At 38.5% G+C, this 23,444-nt stretch overlaps 1 long non-coding RNA gene across 1 annotated transcript in view; it reads right to left on the bottom strand.

Annotated features, from left to right (window-relative positions):
• Gm33906 overlaps positions 1-23,444 on the bottom strand; it is a 221,721-nt gene that overhangs the window by 4,812 nt on the left and 193,465 nt on the right. Inside the window, exon 2 of the long non-coding RNA XR_001781472.1 lies at positions 6,429-6,472. This is a non-coding gene — a long non-coding RNA (predicted gene, 33906). The remainder of the gene's footprint in view (positions 1-6,428; positions 6,473-23,444) is intronic.

The raw sequence follows: 23,444 nt of genomic DNA, 5'->3' as shown, positions 1-23,444 counted from the left end.
TCAAATACCTAGAAGCCTGTGTGCACTTTCTCATTTAATTGGTCTCAGGTGGAACAGAACTGTCAGTACCTTTTCACAACCTCTTACAGTAAGCCTCCTCTGCAGCCATGGATGGGAAATTTCATCTGAGACTTCTGAGTCTCAGAGTATGGTCCCTGCACCAGCACATAGAGTTCACCTGGGAGCATGTTAGAAATGCAGATTCCAACTCAAGACCTTTTACTGAATGCAGTCACCAGAGAACTCTCATACAGAAGAATTTCCAGTAAAACTCTCACCCATACTTCCAGTCCACAACACCACAACTTCAGTCATAACTTGGAGAACTCTCAGCTCCTAAAGGAGTTTGAAAGCAAAACTATCCCAGGAACAGTAGAACAAGGAGGCAGATGGTTTTCTGTATTTTCTCTGGGTATAACTAAGCATGCCTATTCTCTTCATCTTCTTTTAAAAATTACTTGAGTTTAATTATTATCTGAGCATTTTATGCATTCATAAATTCATAATGCATTCATAATGTGATTTGATCAAATCCATCCCCCATCCTGTCCCCTCAATTCTTCTCCATCCCCTCAGTGACACTTTTCTCTCCCAACTTCATGAGCTCTTTTTTTAACCCCACTGAGTCTACTAAACAGCAGTTACTGCCAGGAGTCCTTACATAATCTAAAAGCTAACTCTTTTCAAAGGAATGTGTTAAAAAGGCAATGCTGCGATTCTAACAACCAATTACCATGAGAAACTCCCTTCTCTTTGCCCCTTTGACTTATCTCATTAAAAGAGGCAGTTGATATGCAACATCTTCCAACTTTTTCTAAATTAATTATTAGTGCCTGTAGGTATTGAAACCGTGAACTTTTACAAGACTACAGGACTAGACAAAAACAGAAGGACTGCTGACTTCCTAACCAGGCAACTTAATTTCCCAATTATCTTTCCTAGGCAAATTACAGATCTAAATATAACATACTATAACCTTTGCCATTTACCCGCCAGGCTGATGCATCTATTCCTTGATCTCTTGTTTTCTTTCTTCTGTTCAAGGAAACAGAGATGGGTGAGGGTATACTAAATGCTTTTCAAATATGACATTGCTAAATTAAGAAGGAAACCCATGTGATATCACCCAGCCAGCATCAAGGAGAGGAAATGGTAGGGCTTGGGCTCCTTTGCCCTGACACTGGGAATGAATTAATTAATGGTTCTGAATTTAGACCCTTCAGGCAGCATCTGAAGTGAAGTGACTGTGTTTGACTCAGAAAACCCTTGCTTATTATTTCAGAATGATACCAATTGACAGGCAGTGGGAACTCCAATCAACCTAGTATTTATAGAAGATTATCTATCTGTGCTTTGATGCAGACTGGGGTAGGTCTATTTCCTGAAAGGGTTCCCAACTCCCACCCCACCCCTACCCCTCAACTCTGCTGGGGGTAAAAGGGGGAGACAGCAACATCTGAATCTGAACATTGGCAACATCTGAATGTGCCCATGGGATGACCTTAATACTGGGTTCAGTCTCACCATCTACTAGCTTCTTGAGAACTCCAACTGCTAAGTCCCTAAGTATCTTTCTTTGAGAGGCTGCTAACCTATTTACTTCTATAGTCAAAGAATTCTTGAATTTTTACAATAGGAAACCATTTAGCATTTATAAGCCCTTCTCCATGGTACCCCTGAACTTCTTTTTATCAATCTTTGAACATGGACCATTCCCATACGTGCTAATATCCCTTTTTTAAAACTAGAATTTGACAGAGCTATCCTGTTTTGATTCTGACATCCTTCATAGTGAATGGTTCAAATCAGAAAGAATGGCATGAATAAAGTCCAAGAGCTTTTTCAGTAACTATAAGGCATGTATTAACATTGTAAGATAAAATTCAAACCTAACACTAAAAAGACAGGCAGGCAGACAGGCAGGCAGTCACTCCCAGAAGGTTTTTTGACTCCTGCTAAACAGCATTAACTAATCTGAGTGCAGTGGGATCAAGAAGGGTCCCCAGAAGGACAGAATGAAGTAATATCTGCATTCTGCAAGGGTTAAAGGAAGATGTGACAGGAAGGAATGTGAACATCTTTAGTAAGACTTGATTAGGGAGGCCAGATGTGGAAGTTAAGTGGTTAAAGTCTTCCAAATTTGAGAGGCACAAGGAGTGAAAGTTGACTGCAGATATCTGTGTAGCCATGAGAAAGGTCACCATCCAAATTTTTTTCCATTTTTTATTAGGTATTTAGCTCATTTACATTTCCAATGCTATACCAAAAGTCCCCCATATCCACCCACCCCCACTCCCCTGCCCACCCACTCCCCCTTTTTGGCCCTGGTGTTCCCCTGTACTGGGGCACACCATCCAGATTTTTGATGTTACTAGTGGTCCTTATGCCATCTTCTGACCTGAAAGAGTGTGATAAATTCCATATCAGGCATAATGGATTTGAAATGAAGACTTCCAGAAGATGAAATAATGAACTTCAAGCTTAATGAAAAGATGACATCTACAGATATAACTTGAAGATTTTTCAATAGAGACCACTCCCATCATCCCTATGTCTCACTATGACTCCCAACACCTGAATTGTGCTCAATATACAACTCCAGTCTCAAACTGAAGTCCCCAACACAGAAGTCTACATTCTTCAGTCCTTCCTTCACCTGCACAGCTATTCTTCTCCACCATTTCTTCCCCTCAGGATGTCCTGTCAAAACTCTCCTTCTTCAGATGATACAATGTCTGTGAATTTGGGTGGAATTCTAATTGCTGACATAATCTTTTCTTTATCCATAAAATCATTTGAGCATTTGTTGTCTCTACACCCAACCCACCCCCATCATACAGCTCCAAAGAGTCAATGCACAACATGTTTTGGAGAAATGCCAGGATGCACCTGTGAAAACAAGTACTGGTGATTTAGTCAGGATGAATATCCCTCTAGGTAAGGCCAATTGAGAATGTAGATTTTGAAGTAAAAGAGATCTAGTGAGCCAAGCCAGAAACTCTGCAGCAGGGAGCCACTGCCACTTCAAACTCAGAAACAAAACAGTTTTGGTGTGTCCTAGAAACTAGTGTTGGCTGGATTGTATTGAAACTATGGGGGACTTTTCAGAACACTAACAGATGCCAGAGACTGCTAAAGCCACAGAAAAGGTATGGCTTTTGTTGGGGTGGTAATCTCCCTGGCTAATCTCCCTCTTACTTTTCACTAATACCCCCCACTGGTATTTCAAGCAAAGCTGTCAATACACAGGCCTTAGAAGACCAACCTGCAGGATGTTCTCAGAGTATGAAGAACAGAAACAAGTGAGGAGGGAGCCTTAGAGCAAACAGATAGTAAACAATTGACAACAATTTAGTCCAGCAGCATCAGTAGATAATTGTTATTAATATTCATTCTATCAGTTTTTTTACTCTTATAGAATCCCAATTAACACAGAAGAGAATCAACAGGAAGGTTTTGAATGAGAGAGAATGTTGCAGTATCCCTAAGGAAATGACAAAGTACCCACAAAGAGGCTGCTTGCTTGCCTTTTCAGACAACCTCACTAATCATCTCTCTGGGTGCTTTCTATACTATTCCAGAATAACAGGGGGATGGGACTCCTTGGGCAGGTTAACATGCTACTTCACACCAAACCAATCTTAACCACTCTGTGTTGTAGCCACAGTTTGTCCCTGTTGGGCTCTGGGTTCTTCTGTGGAGCGTACAGAATTATCGACATTTTTACCCTGGGTTGCAATTTCTCAGCCCTCACCTAGGATCCCCCATGATGCTAATGACTAATTATCAAGATGAGATATTATTGCTCTATTTCACCTGCCATTTCCTGCTCTACTTTGTATGTGTAGGCATCATTTCCTCTCCTAGCCCCCACGACCTAACATTTTCATAAGATTCTCACCATCCCAAGAAAGAAAAAATATCAAAGCTCCCACTTGCTAATAGCTAGATGGCCAGCAAGATGACCAGCATACTGGCTCTAGTCAGACTGAGGGCAGAGTCAACAACCTGATTTCATACAGGATAAGGCTAGACCAGGCTTGTGAAGGTAGTAATAACTAGGGGTGAAGTTAGGGGAGAGTAGCATTTGTCATTTTTAATTCTTTTCCTGTGACTATCAGGGCTTCAAATTTTCTACAATGTCCACAAACCAACTAGCTTCCTGCTATTTAGTAGCTGCTGAACAGACTGTAGGAAGCCTACTTGGAAACCGTAATGTATTTTGGCTGCAGCTGGACTATGTTACAAAAAGGACATCAACCAAAGTAGGAGGGTAATTTTGGTCTCAGTACCAACGAATTTAATGAAAGAACATTAGTGTCCCTTTTTCATGAGCGTAGGGCATAAAGACATTTGCAGGATCCCTGCTTCCCTGTCATTTGAATGTTTCTGGGATGGATATTGCTTTTATTGCTCAATTATGACTGCTTCCTTCTTAGATTTGTAATTGTGACTAAATATGTTCCTGTCAGCATTTGCTTTGGTTGTTCTTCCGTGAAATGCACAGGCAAAATTTGTGTTTTTGTAAAATGTGTCTATGTAATCAGATATACTTCTTGAGAAGAGAGCGTTAGAAAGCCAAAGCTTCCTGATTTTTCCTCTATGATTCTTGGGCACATAGGTTCTTTGTCTTGAAAGCTGTGTCTGAAGGTTCTGTCAGCATATCAGCATTTCAACACAGGAAACAAAACAAATGCTGGCAAATTCTGCACCTGCTTCTCATTTATTCCTAGGAAAACAATATTTTCTATTACTTTTTCTTACTCAAGAGCAGTATAATCACATGTCACATGACTGTTGTTGTCAACAATGCATGACACCTAAGAAAGTGCCCCCTCCAAAAAAAAAAATTCAAAGTGGAGCTGGAAAATTCCTATTGCCTGGTGACATGGCACAACCATGTCTCGTCTTTGTGGTGGTGCTGGTATCAACAAAGCTACTGTGTAGACAGTGGCATAAAAGCATGTCTATGTGAGTATATACACTTAATAATAGGGGCCATGCTATTGGTTTGCATATTTCTTATACTAATTTTTATGATGAACACACTTCCTTCTACTTACACAAAAAGCTATAAATCTACCAAGTTTTGTCAGCAAAAGTTTCATTTACCACCTACTCACCATGTCTTTTTATGTGTGAGAGTATGTTTGCGTGAATGCAATCTTTGTGTACAGGTGTGTACCTGTATATGTGGAGGTCAGAGGTCAGTCTCAGGCTTTATTCCTCATGCGTTATATAAATTGACATTTGAGACAGGGTCTCTCCCTAGCTTTAAACACACTGATGAAGCCAGATAGACTGACCTATGAGCTCCAGGGACCCCACTTGTGTTTCCCTCCCCAGCTCTGTAATCACAAGCTTATGTTACCACACCCAGCTTCTGGGCGTGAGTGCTGGAAGTTTAACTCAGACCCTCAGACTTACAAGGCAAGCACTTTACCAACTGAACCATCTTCTGAACTCTCACCATCCCTCATCTTGTCTCTTGATTGCTTCTTTCTATCTTATGTTTAAAGATGCTTTGTTTGTTGTGCAATAGATCAGACCCAGGGTCTAGTTCTTGCAAGACAAGAAAGAACTCTACCACTGATGTATAGCTCCAGCCCTCATGTGTTTTTGACTTAAACTCCCTTCCTTTATTCATCATGGCCCTAGGATTCATAGTGTGCTTTACATTATACAGTAGTAGAATAGTAAATCTATGCTTATATAGTTGATAATATTCAGACAATGATCAAATTACCTAATGACATTTTCCAGAATGTATGCCTACTGTTAAGTCATACATAACTACATTGAACTCTTTCATCCAATAGAGAGAAGGATACAATTTCATTGTTCAAAAATTATGTGCTTTCCAAAATATTCCCTTAAGCAATAATTTTCAGTGACATCTAAATAATTATATGTGAAATCCTAGAAGAATTCAGGACACCGAATTAAGGTGCTACAAGAACAAAGAGTGGTTGGAACAGAAATTCCAAAATCTAACGGGATAACAGACTCCAGAGAAGATTACATACACAGAGCTTGCTTTAGATGGAGGTGCATAAAAGTTTAAATTAAGCAAAAGGAAAAGCAAAGATAGATTTGGAAAAATGCACCTGTAATGAACAGCTAATAATGTTGGTGATGTGATAATGGTTTCTTTAATTTATTTACTTTTAATTACTGGAAAATCAATTAAGAAAAGAACTACAGATCCAAAGAGAAATTTCACCAAGACCAGAATTTTAAGGAGACACACACACACACACACACACACACACACACACACACATCAACAAACCAGAAAGTTGGCTATCCTTTGGCCAGATAGCATAAGACTATGGAGATTAGCTTTTTGAGCACAGTCAAGTTTTGTTTAATTTTAGTTTGGAAGACTTCTGAGGTAGAGAGAAGAATATGTGGATAATCGATCCAACCTCAAGATCATGCCAGGTTTTACATTCCAAGTGGGTATCTGCTCCTGCAGAGAGAGCAGAACATGTGGATCAAATTAACCTCCATACATGAATTCAGCCACAACATAGCTCCTCACAGCTGCTAAGAGATGGAAACATTCCCACTCATATCCTGTTTCATCTGAACTTTTAGTTGGTCTTTTTGCAATTCATGTCCTGGTCCTGCTCAAAGGTACCAGTTACCTGAGGTCACTGAAGAGTCACTTAGATGGAAGAGCTGCAGCCCACCTGTTTTCATTATGTGTCACCGAGTTGAATTAAGTAAAGCTAAATTTTCATGATCACACAAGGATTTTCTTGATCCTTCTCAGTGACAATTGCCATACCCATATACCACCTTCCTGTCCTGAGACAGATTGCTTAAAAACAGCAAGTATTTCTCATTTTAAATTCAGTGTAAGCCTTCACAGGCACTTAAATATATAGAAGCAGTAGAGCTTAATATAATATTTTCCCATGCATTTTCATTTATTATCCATAATGAAAAGCAGTAATTTATCTGTTGTTTCATTCTCTGCTTTGACCCACTAGTCTGTAACTAGTTTTAAGATGCTCACAAGACAAACTGCTGGTCACACTGTGTTGAGCAAATGAAATGTGTGGCCACAGTTTTACATAATATCCATATGCAAAAGATGAGTGCATTGCCCATAAATTTATAATTTAATAGACTGCTTTAACAATATACTGATTAATTTATATGCATTACCCAATAGCAATTCCAAAATGAATAATAAATGGGAAGTGGATACACACTCTTGAACTAACAATCAAAGTAGAATTTAAAATTTCTAGTCTAGTTTTACACAAAACAAGAAAATGTTTCATTCTGTACAGTAGGGTAGAATGAATACTACACTGGGTTTGCCTGAAGCATGAGAAGAAGTGTTAATCATAGGTTCATATAAGGGATATCACAGAAGGCAATGGAACATTCTACAGTTGATTAATAAAAGGTACATAGCTATGTATACCACCTCATGTCATGATCATAAGGATGCTGAATAGTATGAGTCAAAAAGTCATGTTAGTTTTCAAAAGGAGGCACTGTTTCCTCTTCTCAGTTACACAGGAATAGAGTTTGTAAAGAATATTAATATCTGTTCCAAGGCAGCTTCTAGAAATAGTCAACCACCTAACATTAGCTTTGTTGAGTTTAATTTTTCATTGTTTGCTTTGATTGTGATAAGTTCCCACTGAATATTATCCTTTAAATTGTCATTGTTATTATCAATCCATTGAAAAGTGTGGCAGATAAGTTTGGCTGTATGTCTGTAAAGATGAAAATCATAAAATGGGAAATAAGGAGTGGGAAATTAGATAAAAGATTTAAGAGGGTACTTTTGAATAGAAGGCATCCAAACTGGCAACAAATGTGGAAAAAGTATTTGGTCTCATTAGTCCTTGGAAAAATTAAAATCAACTACAATAATGTCATTAATACACACTTTTTGAAAGATCAAAATTTTGAACCACTAAGAAAGTAAATTATTGACAAAAACTTAGAGCATGGAATTTATAGTATGAATTTCCTGGAAAATTAATGCTTAGTATCTACTAAGTTTAAATGCATATATTTCTAGGATCTAGAAATTCCACTTCTGGGAGCATGCTCAGAAGAAAGCTGTGCACAGGTTCAGTGATAAGCAACAAGCTCATTGGATCACATTGTATTTCAAAATTGTGTTGTTTGTAACAAGATGTACTGTATTTGATTGCATTGATGACATCACAGAAAAATAATTTAACAATTCACATGCTCTAAGAGAAGAGTACTTCAAGGCTACCATAGTCTATGTGGCAAGACACTCTCCTAAAAAGCAAAACACACTGTGGAGGTAGAGATAACAGAATCAGAAGTTCAAGGTGACCCTCAGCTACATGGCAAATTCAAAGCAAGCCTAAGCTGTACTCTAAACCTGAGACACTATCTGAAAAGTATCAGCCAAACCAAACAATAGAAATATAACATAAAATTATATGTACAATGACTCCATTGTAGGAATTGTGAAGTTAAGCAGAGATTCTTTACTGTTACTAACCAAGATGGTAGTTACCTTTAAGAAACCAGTAACTTAAAAAGGAATATGATAAATATTCTGCTTACTGACATTCTTGCTATTGAAAAGACTTGTAGGCAAATAGATGTGTCCACTTCATGAATATCCATGAATCTGTTCTCTGATAGCACAGATAATTCCCTACATGTGTGGTATCCCTCAGTGAAAGCTTCCATTTAAAAACAGTTTGGCAACTCTGTGCTTATTTAAAATGATAAAGATAGGTTTCTGCAATCACAAATCACTGATGAATGATACTGCTCCTGATTTGAGGAGAATTAAGTGCAAATCTATTTTAATTGTAAAATACCTTTAACTCAAGCTATTTTCTGTATACAGCTTGGGTATGTTTCTATTTCTCTCCCATTTTAATGATACTAGAAAGCCAAAAAAAAATCTGTGTTTTTTTTTTCCTTTTGCAAAGCTAGGTATCAAATTTAAGGCCTTATGTATACTTGGCAAACACTATACAGTAAACTGCATCTCTAGCTCCATTGATTTGAAGAAGAAACTCAAATTAGTTTGACAGTGTACCACTAACTCTAAACTCCTCTAATATCTTAACTTACTAGATGTTAACAGCAGGAGTGACCCTGCACTGATAGGTGTCTGCAAGACCGACAAAGTAAGTCAGAGAAGCACAGGCTGAGCTAGCCAAGTCTCTGTCATTATTAAGTAAAGCCAGATCCAATTACTTTGAATATTTACTCTGCATTTTCTACATCTCCTTTCATGAGTTGTAAAATAACTAATAAAAGAAAAAGGTACTGTCACATAAAACAATAGTCAGGCTTTGTGAAATGAAACTACCAAGGAGGAATATTCAAGAAGAGTTACACAGGGTCATTGAGTACCTTAGATTGGAGGGACCTAAGGGTCTCCTGAAACTTAGTCTTGTCTTTCTTGCAAAAGAAAAGATAAAACAACTACTGGAACATTGCATGGGAGTTTCAATTAGGCAACTTATAACACATGGAGGTAAAGTCGAGGCCAGCCTGGTCTACAGAGTGAATTCTAGGACAGCCAGGGCTACACAGAGAAACCCTGTCTCAAAAAATTAAAAAAAAAAAAACAAAAAACAAAAAACAAAACAAAACAATACAATACAATACAAAACAAAACAAAACAAAACAAAACAAAACAAAACAAAACAAAACAAAACAAAACAAAACAAAACCACATGCAGGTAGAGACAGACGGTTGTAATTAAAGCATTCATTGCTTCTAGAACTTGAATAGAAGGATTGAACTCCACATAATGGGCCCACCAAGTCATCAGGAAAGGCTTCAAGAGAGGAAATGCAGGCAAGAGTACAGTGTGCAAACGAGATACACTGAGGGGTGATGCCAAGAGCTTCATTTTCTCTTCCAATTCTAATTTTCTTGTGTTGTCCTGAATCCAAATGCCAAAATGCAAATGGGCCCTGAGGGAGTCTCTGGGGAGCAGAAGAACAAAATGGGACAGAATCTCACATTTAACTGTTTTTATAATAAATGGAAGAGTTGGGGGCATACTATTACATTTGTAAAGTCTTACATACACCAAACACCCAGAGCATATAGCTATTGTTATTTATCTATTTCATACTATGAGGATGAAGAAAAGCACTCTACCATGTTTAGAAGCAGTCTACCAGATAGCAGAACTTGCCAGAGCAATGAATGGCAGAGCTAAGCAGAAGCAAGATAATGATGACACTTTAAGATTCAAAAGCAAAGCTTGATACCATTGAGATAAGGCCATCTGGGATGCTGATGGGATGGAGGTGGCATCTAAGTGAGGAACCTGCCACACATGTAGCCTTTCTGCACATAGAGATAATGTGGTTTTTGCCACCAAGATGCTCTATGAACAAACAACAAGGTCATTCTTCAACCATTTGAAGGCTCTGTTTGCATACTCACAATTTCCTTCACTCAATTTAGTGAAGCTACATCTGAAGTGGTAAATTGCTAATCTGCTCAAAACTCCCAAGCAGGTACATGTGCTTTTTGCCACCCACCCAAATGTTTTGGATCCATGAATGAAAGACACACACACACATACACACACACACACACACACACACACACACACACACACACACACACACACACAACCTTTATATTTTAATATGTCTTAACTAGCTCAATGGCTAGGCTAGTCCTTCTGAACCTCCACATGGCTAACACACTCCCCTATGATATTCCTGACTTAATACTTACTAAATCTATATTTTATCTGTACTGCCCTGGACCTTTCTGAGCAGCCCTCCCAAGGGGTCACTTTCCCCTTGCACCTACATTTCCACCATCTCTACTTCCTGCACCTTCCCAGAGTGGTCTGTCTCCTATGCCCTTGTCATGACAGACCCTTATTCCTCATTGCTCAGTCCCTTCCCAGAAATCCTAAAAGTCCCTCCTCTGTCTCTCTGCCCAGCCATTTGCCCCTGCAACTTTATTTCCCAATCAAAACCAATTGGAGGCATGAACCTGCAGTAACTTACAAGCAGACATTTGAATTCTCATGTAATTTGGGAATTCATTAAGTCAAATCCACAACATCTCACCCCTTTTGTCCATTAAAAAGGCCTTTTCTCTCATATGCACATGGAATGTGGTTAACAGTTTTGTAAACTAAAAGCATGTTATATACTAGTAATATCCAGTCCATTGATTTTGTCAATTTAGATATATTACTCTAATATCTGCCCTAACTTAAAGGAATTACAATTATGTACCTGAATTATGTTTTGACTTTAACTTACATTATTGTCTAAAAACCAAACTTTGAAATCTACATCATCTTCCTCAATGCTAAACAACTTAAGTTTGATTATGAGACTATAACTAGTCTTCAACCTTGTCAGAGATCTGAGAATGAATTCAATGTTACCTGAATACATAGCAAGCACAAAAACATAGCTTCCAAAGCTTAACCAATCTGTAGAGACAGCTGACTACCTGTACAGTCCCCTAATTTCTTATAATGTTGGAGAATCTGTCTTCAGCCTTCTGGCTCAGAACCATCTGACTTAAATGAAGCAGAAATTATGAAGGATGAGCTACCTTGCCTTGGCAGAACTTAGCATTTGACTATCCCACATCTGTTTGTCCTTTTTGGACAGTATTTTTGTCTGTAGATAAATTAGGGCACTTTTTGTCCAGAATCTACCTTGCCACAACCAAAATAACTCTACCTGGAGGTAACGATGCTCAATATCTTCCTTGAAGAGGAATGGGGATACTGCTAAGAACAGACATGTGTCCTAGTCAAAATTTCTACTAATAATGAAATGACTTTAAATGTCATATTTTGTGGATTTTTGATGCTTTTGAAGACTATCTGTCTATATAAAGTATATATGAATTGTCAAACATTAATCATCCTAGCTATTTCTATTTGAATAATATTAAAATACTTTATTATAACTAAATCAGAATTTATATAACCATGAGTTTACTCTCTGACCCTTAACTTGTGTTACTTAATCATCTTAAATAGTTTGTAATAGGAGCTAGTAGCCACAATTCCTACCTAAGAGTAACAATATTATTTACAAATTTTGTATCCATGTACAAAAATGTATACCAATGAAAACTTTAATTCTGTTTCAATATATAAATTCTATACCAATGTAAGAAATTATTATTTCAGTTTTATATCAATTATAAAGATTTCTACCAATGTAAGATTATGGCTATACAATATTTTGTTCAGGAAGAAATCTAGTAATCCTTCCCATGTATTTTCCCTATTCAAAATTATGACCACTTCAAATTATCCCCTAAAACGACAACCTAACTATAATTTATAAGATGACCATAACCAGACATCCAAACTAAAGGAATCAAGCTCATGACTCATGGTTTATTCCTGTCTAATAGGGTGATGAAATTTTTTTGAAAGGGTGAGGAGGGCTAGGAAAATTAGAAAATTTGGTTAGACTTAAGAAAGCTAGCTTAAGCAACTCTCTCAATAGGCTTAGAAGTCTCAGGACTTGAGTGAAGTTCTGATTGGAACTGTTTGAAAGGCTGGATGAACCAAGTCCATCAGCAACTATTCCTGATGCTACTTTGGGAGGCAGGTAGCTGGAATAACAGGTCATATCAGTGTCGCTGAGGATGAATCTTGCCAGAGCTTTACCTTCTGCAATACATGAATCTCACAACCAAAATTTTAGTACTATAAAGATATTTGTATGGATTATGTAAAATGCACAGATCAGTTAAGGATAAATTTTTGCTCCTTGTTTGAGCAGGTGAAAGACAACTATCTTTTTTTATGAGTTATTTTCATCAATAGCCAATTGTAATAAATCTGCATTTATGTCATATGAAGAATGGCATGAAGAATCTTAAGGATTCCCAACAAAATTTATTGTCTAATTTTAGCTGAAGTTTGATTATTTTTATGTCAAAGCCGTTTACTGGGTTCCCATATGTAGGAATTATGTTCTGGGTATATCTGAAAAAAAAAAAAAACAGCTTTTTTAATGGACAAAAAAAAGGAGGAAATGTAGCGACTTGTGTTCTCATGCTAATTATGGTAGAAAGAGAGAGAGGAGGAAGGAAGGAAGGAAGGAAGGAAGGAAGGAAGGAAGGAAGGAAGGAAGGAAGGAAGGAAGGAAGGAAGGAAGGAAGAAGAGAGGGAGGGAGGGAGGGAAGGAAGGAAGGAAGGAAGGAAGGAAGGAAGGAAGAAAGAAAGAAAGAAAGAAAGAAAGAAAGAAAGAAAGAAAGAAAGAAAGAAAGAAAGAAAGAAAGAAAGAAAGAAAGGGAAAGACAAACCTGTTTGCACTGTCCCATACATAGAACTAAAGGAACCCTGTCCCAGTTGGTTTTTGACTGGTCAATAAAGTTACCAGCAGCCAATGGCTAGGCAAGGAAACAGAGTTGGGACTTTTAAAATTCCCAGAAAGGGACCAAGGAAGGAGGAAGAGGGAATTTTCCATTGATGAAGCTGGTGCCCTTAAAAATCTAATAACCTTTTAATAGCACCAAGCTTTGAATATATGACTCTCTGTGGGAGGGCACTTTATATTTAAAATATAGCAAGGATTATTTACATAAGCTGGAGATGTCAGAGCACAAGGACATAGCTTTCATTGTAATCTCTTTTATCCTCTCTGCTTTTAAATCATGTATATGGATATTTTCAAAATATGTCAGCTTTGGCACAGAGGCTGCTCAAGGCAAATGCTACACCAACTATAGCCATATTGCTCCTTTTAGCTACTTGGACAAAATTCATTCCCTGCAGATTTCCAGTAGATTTTAAGATATTTTCTCATCTTTATGAAGATGAGGGAATATCTTCCATCTTCATCCACATGTCTACAATAGCCAGTATTAAATAGATTGTGTTATGGTGCAAAGCAAGGAGCTGGTCAGACTTCAAAATGAAGTATGATATGGAAACACTCAGATTCCAGATGTCGTTACTTAAGAAGCTTATGTTCAAGAACACCTGCCCAAACATCCCTGAGTACTGGGAAATGGGCACAAAGTAAGGTAAACACTGAAACTGAAAGCTGTTTGGAATATTTGATAAGCTAAGAGATGTGGTACACTGTCTAAACATCTTTGCTGTTGTATTTAATGCTTTATACTCTTCTGAACATTACACAGTGCTTCTTATATTCTGTCTATCTTAGTTATCCCTGATTTTAGCAATTAGGAGTGAAGGTGGCTGCTAAGTAAAATAGGAACTCTTGGTCAAGTTGACAGGTATCTGGCACCATCATTAAACTTGTGATACTTTAAATCTGACTCTTCTGGTTTTTGATATGTGCAAGCTCTTCAAAGTCAAGGGAAACATTTTAAAGACTTTTTTCCTGGGGAGACTATTTCTCCCTCTCTCAGCATTCCTTAGTTATATGTAGTTTTTTTTGTGTATGCTTAAGGCCTCAGGCTTTCCCCTGTCCATTTGACATACCTATTGTCCTTGTTCAGCTCTAAAAAAGTATACATAAAAATAACATTATAGAGACTGAGGTGGTTCTGTTTAGGATTATATATGTATGCAACAGCAATTAGTGAGAAAAGTGGCCATCGTAAAGTTTGAAAGAAAGCTAGGAAGAGTCTACAGGAGGGTTTGGAGGGGAAAATGGAAAAATGATATAATCTCACAAAATAAAAGAAATAATGAAAGACTATATCTTTATTCCATGCCGCATCATTACTTTGAAAATGACCCTGTCTTCACCACATTTTATAAAGGACTTCATGACATGATATTTTGACATGTAGTTGAAATCTAAAGGAGACCATTTCAATCATCATGAAATTTCTCTGCACACATCTTATATAAGTGGCTTCAGACAGTCAGAAATACATCTATGGAGAAAAATAATTCACCCTTCCTACACCAAAGCCAGTAGGGCCACTGAATTTTTTAAAATGCCAAGCTTTTACTTGATTACAGTCCTCTAACCTCAAGCTTGGTTAACAACAAGCCTTATGACTGAAAATATGTACAAGCAAACAAGAAATACGGCCTCCTACATTCTCTGAAATTTTATTATAGCGCTAACCTTTAGACAAGAAATGACATTTTAGAAATGCCACATACATTTTAACTCTTGTTCTATTTGCTAATGGCAAAGATGACCTATTAGCTGAGATAGGGGATAAAGTCTCACTATGAACTACATAACCATCTCAGTCCTTCAACATCATTACAACTCCATTTTTCACTCAAACCAGTGCCTTTTTTGTCAATTCACCCCAAGAAATACTACTTTTCCATTACTAACTGGAGTATCATAAAATCATAAGGGGAGATTTGATGTCATAATGACAAGACCTGCAGTGTGACCTCACTCCCAGGAATTTTTTGTATTTTTCTTCTTAAAACTTGCTCTTCTTGGATTGATCAGTAATCTCTCTAGTCATTGATTCCTGAGGACAAATTCATATAACACAGAATGAAGGGTAGAGATTTGATTTTCCTCATCTACAATTATCAAAAATATTTTTCAGAAATTATGAAGAAATTGCAAGTAGTTGTGTCTACTCTAGCCTGAAAAACAATCTTCAGCCATATAACAGTCAATCTCATAGTCTAGAGAATAATTAGGGCAATAGCATTAGCCCATTTCTGAGTCTTACAAGTTAGCCAGTCTTGACAGTTAAACCCACCAGTGTGATCACCAACTAGAATTGTTAGAAGCTAACATCCAAGGGATCCACATTAATACTGAAATATATTCCCTTTTTTTCATCAACAAATACCAATCAAGACATAAATATTGACATCACACATAGGTATCAGTAATAAGTAGCACTAAATAAGAAACACACCATTGTCTTGTCAACATAAAGGTCCAACTTATTGAGGGGAAGAGAGATAAAATGGAGTGAAAGACTTTGGGTACCTTGTGGTGGGAAGATATTGCCATTTTTATATGTGATAGTCAATATCATCCTAGCTGATAGAATAGTATTTCAGTAAACACCTAAAGGAAATGGAATTTGCCAAATAGATAATAAATTTAGGGACTTTAAAATCAAATTTTCCATCACTTATATTTATTGCAATTTTTTATGAAAGCAGAGGTAAAACAGAAATAATTACTATTTTCCTTTGATGACATCAAATTTCCACTTCAAGGATATAGCCATGCTGATTTGTGTTGTCTTATCTCTGTGTCTACCATTTCATCATTAGACACAGAGAAAATAGCTTAGTTAGGCAGTCTCAGCCCTCAAGACCTGTGTTGTCAGCTATCCACAGGAGAAGACCACTTGGACATGGGTTCGAACCAATGGAATGTATTTATTAGCCAGCCTGCAACTACACTGAGTATTTGAAACCCAAGCAAGCCTTTCTCACAATGGGCTTTTGGGCAAAAAAAAAAAAAAAAAAAAAAACCACATCCAAGGTTGACGCACCTCAATTAGCAAGAACAATTATCCAGAATCAGAACTATAGAAGCTAAAAAGCAAGGATAGTACCTCTAGAGATTTTCCCAGGATGATGGACTTTGATGGATTAGATCTTTGTTTATGTTTTGGCAGGTGTTGCTGTCCATATGCTGGTCTCTAAGGCCTAAGTAGTACTTCCATCATGGCAGCAGTTGTGCTAGGGTAGGAGGCCTAGTAAGATGTGGGGGGGCTGTTACTGCTGCATCCAAATCAGTGTGCTGACTCTGCTGCATTCCAGAAGGAAATGTTGGTGAGAAATAGGGGCCTAGTAATAAACCACATTACATTGTGAAAACTTTCTGAATTCTCTTTGTACCCTGAAGCACAAAAATGGATGGCAGTCTACCCTAGAGGTTGGATGACCACTTTCAAAACTTCATGGTGCCCTTGGCTAATGGAAGTAGGGTGACAGCTCATGCTAATTTTAGGTACCAATAAGTTGCTTTGATTTCTTTTAATATCGGATAACTATTTAAACAAAGAAGCTTTAATTTGAAAAACAAAACATACTTATGTAAGGTTAATTTATTTGTATTTATACAAAAACAGTAGTTAAATAAACTTTTCATATTTTCATGTAAGAATTGGGTTGTGAAACCCAAATTTTCTATAGCCTACAAAAATCGCAATGTAGCCCTAGTGACAAATCCATGGGTAAACAAACCTACAAGGGCCCCACCCTTAGAAATTTGCCATATTCAGTTTAGCTCTGACCACAGGAAATAGCAGGGTCATGATTGTGTGCCTACAGATAAGGAAGAACAAATCTCAGAACCTGTGAAATTACTCTCAGGATAAATGAGGAGTCTGCATGACTACAGAAGGCATGCCCTTTTCATAGGAAGACAGCTTTTGCTATGAACCAACACATCACTGGTGTGCCTGGAGAATAAATGAGCCTTGCCTTATTTGTATCTCTGCTAGTTTGTGCTCATTGTTTCCACATACCAAGGTTCCATGCCTGTAGTCATAAGGTTTTTTCCAACCTACTTTAGTAAGCATTCAACCTCTCCTCTAGCTCACCACACACCAGAGGTAGTAGAAAAGTTACTAGGACACAGGTGAAGTAGGCCTGTTTAGAAATAGTTCTTTCTTTCACCTCTGTTTGCTTCAGCAAAATTTTCTTTCACTTGTCTGCTTTAGCAAAACATTCCTTCACCTGTGTTCCTCGGCAAAACATCATTTGACAAAACTGACTTTCCAAAAAAAAAAAAAGAAAAACAGAAATTTCCACTTTACATGCCCACAGGAATGCGCGGAGCATTGTTAAAATGCCTGTGATGTTTAGTGACAGGAGCCACAGCAGGTACTTGCCCTGTACTTGAGATTACCAATCAGTTAATGGTCACAATAGGCATGAGATAGCTGCTCAAGCCTTGTCTTTTTTTTTTAATTAGGTATTTTCCTCGTTTACATTTCCAATGCTATCCCAAAAGTCCCCCATACCCACCCCCACAATCCCCTACCCACCCACTCCCCCTTTTTGGCCCTGGCGTTCCCCTGTCTTATCTTATGAGGGAAATGTTTCAGTGATGGTAGATAAGGCTATACACATAGTAGTGGACAGAGTTCTGATCAGACACCTAATTGTAAGACAACAGCATTCATCATTGTCATGTCTTTCCCTTCAAATAAAAGAAATAAAAGGAACTTACAATGGGCAGAAACCACTCCACCTACACCATTGTGCTTCTGCTGACCCTCACAGATTGGAGCAGTAATCCAGTTAAAGCTGGACATTCATTACTTCCTGACTGACCATCTCCCAGTAGCTTCCAGTTTCCTGCATAATAAAACTGTGTCCAGCATGACCATAACCTGCAGGGCCCTGTACACATGGCCACTACCACAGCTCAGCTGCCCATCTTCTAATGTTCAGCTCATACATTCTGTTCATGTCATTCTGGTCTCCTTGCTCTTCATGAAAGGAATGAGAATAGACATTTCTGTTCCCACAATTTACTTTCTTTTGGAGCATACAGCCATACTCTGATGGGTGGCTCACTGAGATTAAGTTTGTCTTCTGATGCCATAAATCTCAGAAAGACTTCACAGATACCTTCCTTAGGCCAGTGTCAGCTCTGGCATTCTGTGACACCTTACTCTGCTAGCCTCTGCCCCAGCTTGTCACATCTAATAACAATCTACAGATCTCTCTCTTCTCACCCTAAAGCAGAAGCCCAGTGAAGGCAGGATGTTACTGCTCCCTGGAACAGCCATTACTGAAACTAGAATATGACAGAGTGATGCACTGCTACATGAGGCTTTACATGAGTGCATGGTGCATAGTGCACAGCTATGGGAACAGGGAGAACCACAGATACATAAGGGGGTCAAATAGCTTGGAAGTCCTTCTACAAATAATAGAGCTCTTCTTCTAGTTCCTGTAACTTCCCAGAACTTAAAGGATTTATTGGAATGGGCTATAGCTACAAGAATAGGAAGAGAGAAAATTGGAGAACTTCCAAGACTCATCCCTGATGGAATCAGAGCCAGGTGAGTGTGTGGGACAAAGCAGAAGGTGCCTTTCTATAATAACAGCCCTGTGTATCAGCTATCTATTGCAGCAGTACAAATCTCTCATCTCACATCTGTCAATCAAAAGCAGAGCCTTGTTTCTCTGAGTCCTCTGCTATAGTTCTTGCATAAGGTAAGAATGAGCTGTAGCACTTCTTAGGACTCAGCAGGAAGCAGAGTTGCTTCAAACTCACTACAAGGATAGACTTAAGGCACTTTATTTAGCAGGCTATGGTTGATGGAAAGTCTGGTCTTCCCTAACTATTTTCTGGTTGTTGCTGTTAATCATTGACAGGATGGCCTCTCTGTAGAGCAGCCAATCTTCTGAGAGTAAGCTATTGTGGGAGGACTCGAACTAGTCAGAAGGCCCAGTCCTAAATTGTCCCCTAGAAGTGGCATCTACTGGATTCTGTTCATAAGCAATTCCCTAGGTCCAGCCCACACTGAAGGGAAGAAAATTAGCCAAGACATTGATACCAGGAGGTGGAGCCATTGGCAGCCTGTCACAGCTACCTACCACACTCAACAAAGTTAGTACTGAAGACATCCAAAGATTATGTTTATTTAGCTTATCTTTGCTACTGGTCTTGGGATATTTTGTAGAAAACAAAGGAAGTGAACCCAAGGTCACAGTGGGGTTGACTGGAATGCTCTTTCCCACCTCCATAGGACACACACTTAGCCTATTGTACCTTCTCCATGCCCATCTTCAGAACTGCTTATCTTAGCAACAAATAAACCTTACCTTAGCAACAGGAGAACCAGTCCAGCCCTTTTCTTGTATATACATCCTTTTGAAAAGATCTTCCTCGTGGGTCTCATACATGAACCATTTGTTTGAAAATCCTGTGTTGATTTTTCCCAACATGAGTTCATATATGAAGCATGTCTTTCTCCTGACTGCTTCTCCAATTTCTTCCACTTGTATCTTCTTGACTGGCCACCCTTCCTTTTAGCTCCCTCATAACTATCCTCCTCCAAAAGGGGGCTCCCTTACTTCACTTTTCCTTTCTCCCAACGGGAAACACTTTCAGAAACAAGCTTTAGCCCAGACCTGATACTGCTCAAATAGCCACTTTTGACCAAATGGGCCTCAAGATGGTGCTTCAGCGATGGAGAGTCTCTAGTGAGGCTCTAAAATGGGCTTTACTGATACAATCTTGGCCTATAACAGCCCTCATTTGAATAGCCCCTACCACTCCTGCTAAGCAGACACTTGAGTTTTCCTATGCTGAGATGAACCAAAGAGTTAATCAACCACTGAAAGGAATACCAGGGAGCTGGGAGAGTGGCATCCTGTGCTGCCTGCCTGCTTTCCAAATTTAAGAATAGGGAGTTCCCAAGTTCTTTGAGGGTCCTTTAAATGTTAGAATACTAAATGAGCTAGAGATTGTCTGCCATTAAATTAGCAGAGAAGAAAACCTGATGAAGAATTTTTAAAATACTGTATATCACCTTAGGGACAGAGGCATTTCTGATTTTAAAGTAAAATAAATCAACATGCTTAGGGGAAATTTGCATACATTAACATCCCATAGTTCTCTTTAGTTTGTAGAGCCTTTTAGTTGATTTATCTTTATTTTTTAATTGTCGAGTGAAATGCAATAGAAAAACCTATACAGTCTCACCACCCAGAAACCAGAAACAATAGCAGCCACCAGCAAAAATGATATACCAATACCACATGCATACATGAGACATAGATACCACAGCCACCGAGAAAAACAGAAACCAGGAGAAAATATTTGAGGCCTGATAGAACAAATATTTTCAAGATAGGAGTAATATAGCCAAATTCAGTACAAAACGTCCAGTAGAAATATCTGAGAAGAGAGGGATGCTCCCCACACCCTGAGAAAGGAAAGAGAGAATTTTCTCATACTCTTTCTCAGCTACAGATCAAACGTGAGAAAGGAGCTTTTTAAATGTGAAGCTGAATGGAGTTTTTATTTAAAAACAAAAACAAAAACAAAACAACCCTAAGAGTTACAGAGAGATAGATGGCTTAGGGACTAAGAATCTTGGCACACAAACATGGGGACCCAACTTCACATCCTTTCTTCCTCCTCCGATACCTGAAGTCTCTTCCAAATGCAGGTGACAGTGGCTGGATCTTATGCTATAGCAAGCAAACCCCACCTCAAAAGCCTTGCCTTTTCTCATCTGAGTGATCATTTCCACCCAGGCAAGCCGAGAGGACCAAGATCTATTTCAGGAACATGACGATATCTCTGTGTAAAGACCCTCTGAGTGAGACCATAGGTGAAGAACACTATCATTCTCATTGTCTTTGTGACTTAGTCTTTGTCTGCATTTCCCCAAAGTAGGACAGCCCTCCAAAAGAAAAATAAACCCAGCTCTCCTCCATGAGCTCAACTTCTGACTCCTCCTTCGTGTGAAACTCCTAGTTCAGATACATCCTCTACCAGTCTCAAAACAACTAAGCTCTAATGCAGCAATCTTTTTTTGATTTCTAAATTTCACTTACAGTGCACATGCTTGATTCAGTGCCCTTGTTGAAGAATACCCCATCAGTATCCCTGATCTTGCACGCTTGTTTTTCCCCTTTTGAGACTCCATCAATTTTCATCTAGGTCCATAATTCCTATTCAATGCTTTGCACATGGAAGTCTTCTGGTGACTGACATTTACTGAATTTTAGAACCTTTGCAAATTCATGGGCCTTCATTAGTTTTAACAAGATATAAACTTACTACAGTGAATCAAAGTAATTGCAACATGCATTGAATTCGGGCACACACTGATACAGTGTTTTCATTAAGGAAAACTTAATAAGGATATAAAAGCTAATATGGTAACCCTCCGAAGCTTCAGAGAGAATGTTAATGTTGTTCATTTAAAAGTTATTTCTAGTCAGAGGGCTCATTTCCTCCATGCAGCAACTCAGAGGCATAGGCTTCTGTCTGTGGTTCCATCATCTTCGGTGTCTGGTTTCCCAAGCTGACATTTTACCCCCAAATTGTCAGGTCTGAGGATAAAGGCTATGGAATGCCATACAATAGAGGGCAGACCTAACAGGTAAATGTGCCCTCTAGTACTTTCCCTCAGCTGGATTTCAGTCATGTAGCTATAGGAATACATGGAGGAGGAGCAGGTGGAAAGTATGAGCCTTTCCTAGATTCAGAGGGAAGAGGGATAATAAACAGTGATAATTTTAGAATTAATTGCCTGGTTTCTGCCTCACTTATTAAACCTTATACATACTATGAAGATTTCCTGAAAATGACACCCTCAACCCCAAATACCTAGATCAATCTAAGTAAAATGTGCAAAATATGCACAGCAAAGATCGTAAAAACCCCGGCTCTCAGATAACAAGGAAAGCAGAGACAGCAACTCCCACTAACTGTTCCTACCATTTTATAGAGCGCTGTGTTTCCACTGAACCTCATCTGGAAACATTCGTGAGTCACTAAACAAGCTAACTGCCTACAATAACCACTCAACCAAACAAATATCCAGAAACTGATGCTATAGACGTTAAACCATCAAAGGATAAGTGGGTGGGTGTCCTGGATCAGCATGATCCTACATGCAACAATTGAGGACAAAACAAAAATGACAGTAGAGAAAGGGAAAGGATTTGCATGAGTATCTAGACTTGTCATGCCCTCAGACTCACACAATTTTACATAGCTCACTACTTAACTGTAGAAATTAGGTATTTTTTAAACCCTTTTCCAGTGTGTGTATGTGTGTATGCACTCAGATATAACTCAAGCAAATCTTGTAGAAAAGGTGACAGCAAGTTTGGGTCTAATGTAACTCTTGTTTTATTTTGACCTACTAAAAGGCTCTCACATAATGATTCATCCCTTCTACAGAAATGAGATGTCAGGATGCAAAGGGCACCACATCCCGTCAACAGGCCATGTTTGTCTCCCAGAAGCACCTCAGGGAATTTTAACAGCAAGCACCATCTTCTGAGCCCTTCATGAGACTAACATCCGCTGGCTTCCTTTTCCACATCTGTAGGAGTAAAATTAGCAAGCAGTATGGAATCTGAGTTCTCCCCAGAGTTCAGTCAAAGGTCAGAGCTACCTTTGGGTAATTCATAGGGGAAAAAAGTTGCATAATAAAAATAATGATGTGGCATATGAATGTGGTTCCAATAGAACCATACCCTTTCAGCAGCCAGCTATATACCAACTCTCCATTTTCTGCTTGTTGTGTTTCTTAACACAGCTCTTTTTGCATCTGCCAGTGACTAAAATGTTTACCACCTCCTTGGTCTATTACTCTTGTTGCCTCAGGTCACAGAACATTCCAGTCGAGTTGCAAATTATTAGGACTGATTTTTTTTTATGCCTGTGCTGTCTAGAAAATATGCATGCATGTGTCCTCATCCTTACCCCGTGTTCACTGTCCTATACTGCTAGGATCTCTTTGTCCCTCCATTAGCCCCAATAAATTACAGTTGATTATAGCTCAGTCCCTTCTATAGTGGGTTAAATGCAGTAAAATGAGCAGGAAA

Source organism: Mus musculus, chromosome 14 (assembly GCF_000001635.26).
Source record: "Mus musculus strain C57BL/6J chromosome 14, GRCm38.p6 C57BL/6J".
Taxonomy (NCBI): domain Eukaryota; kingdom Metazoa; phylum Chordata; class Mammalia; order Rodentia; family Muridae; genus Mus; species Mus musculus.
Note: the sequence above shows the minus strand (reverse complement) of the source record. Positions and strands in the feature narration are given on the sequence as shown.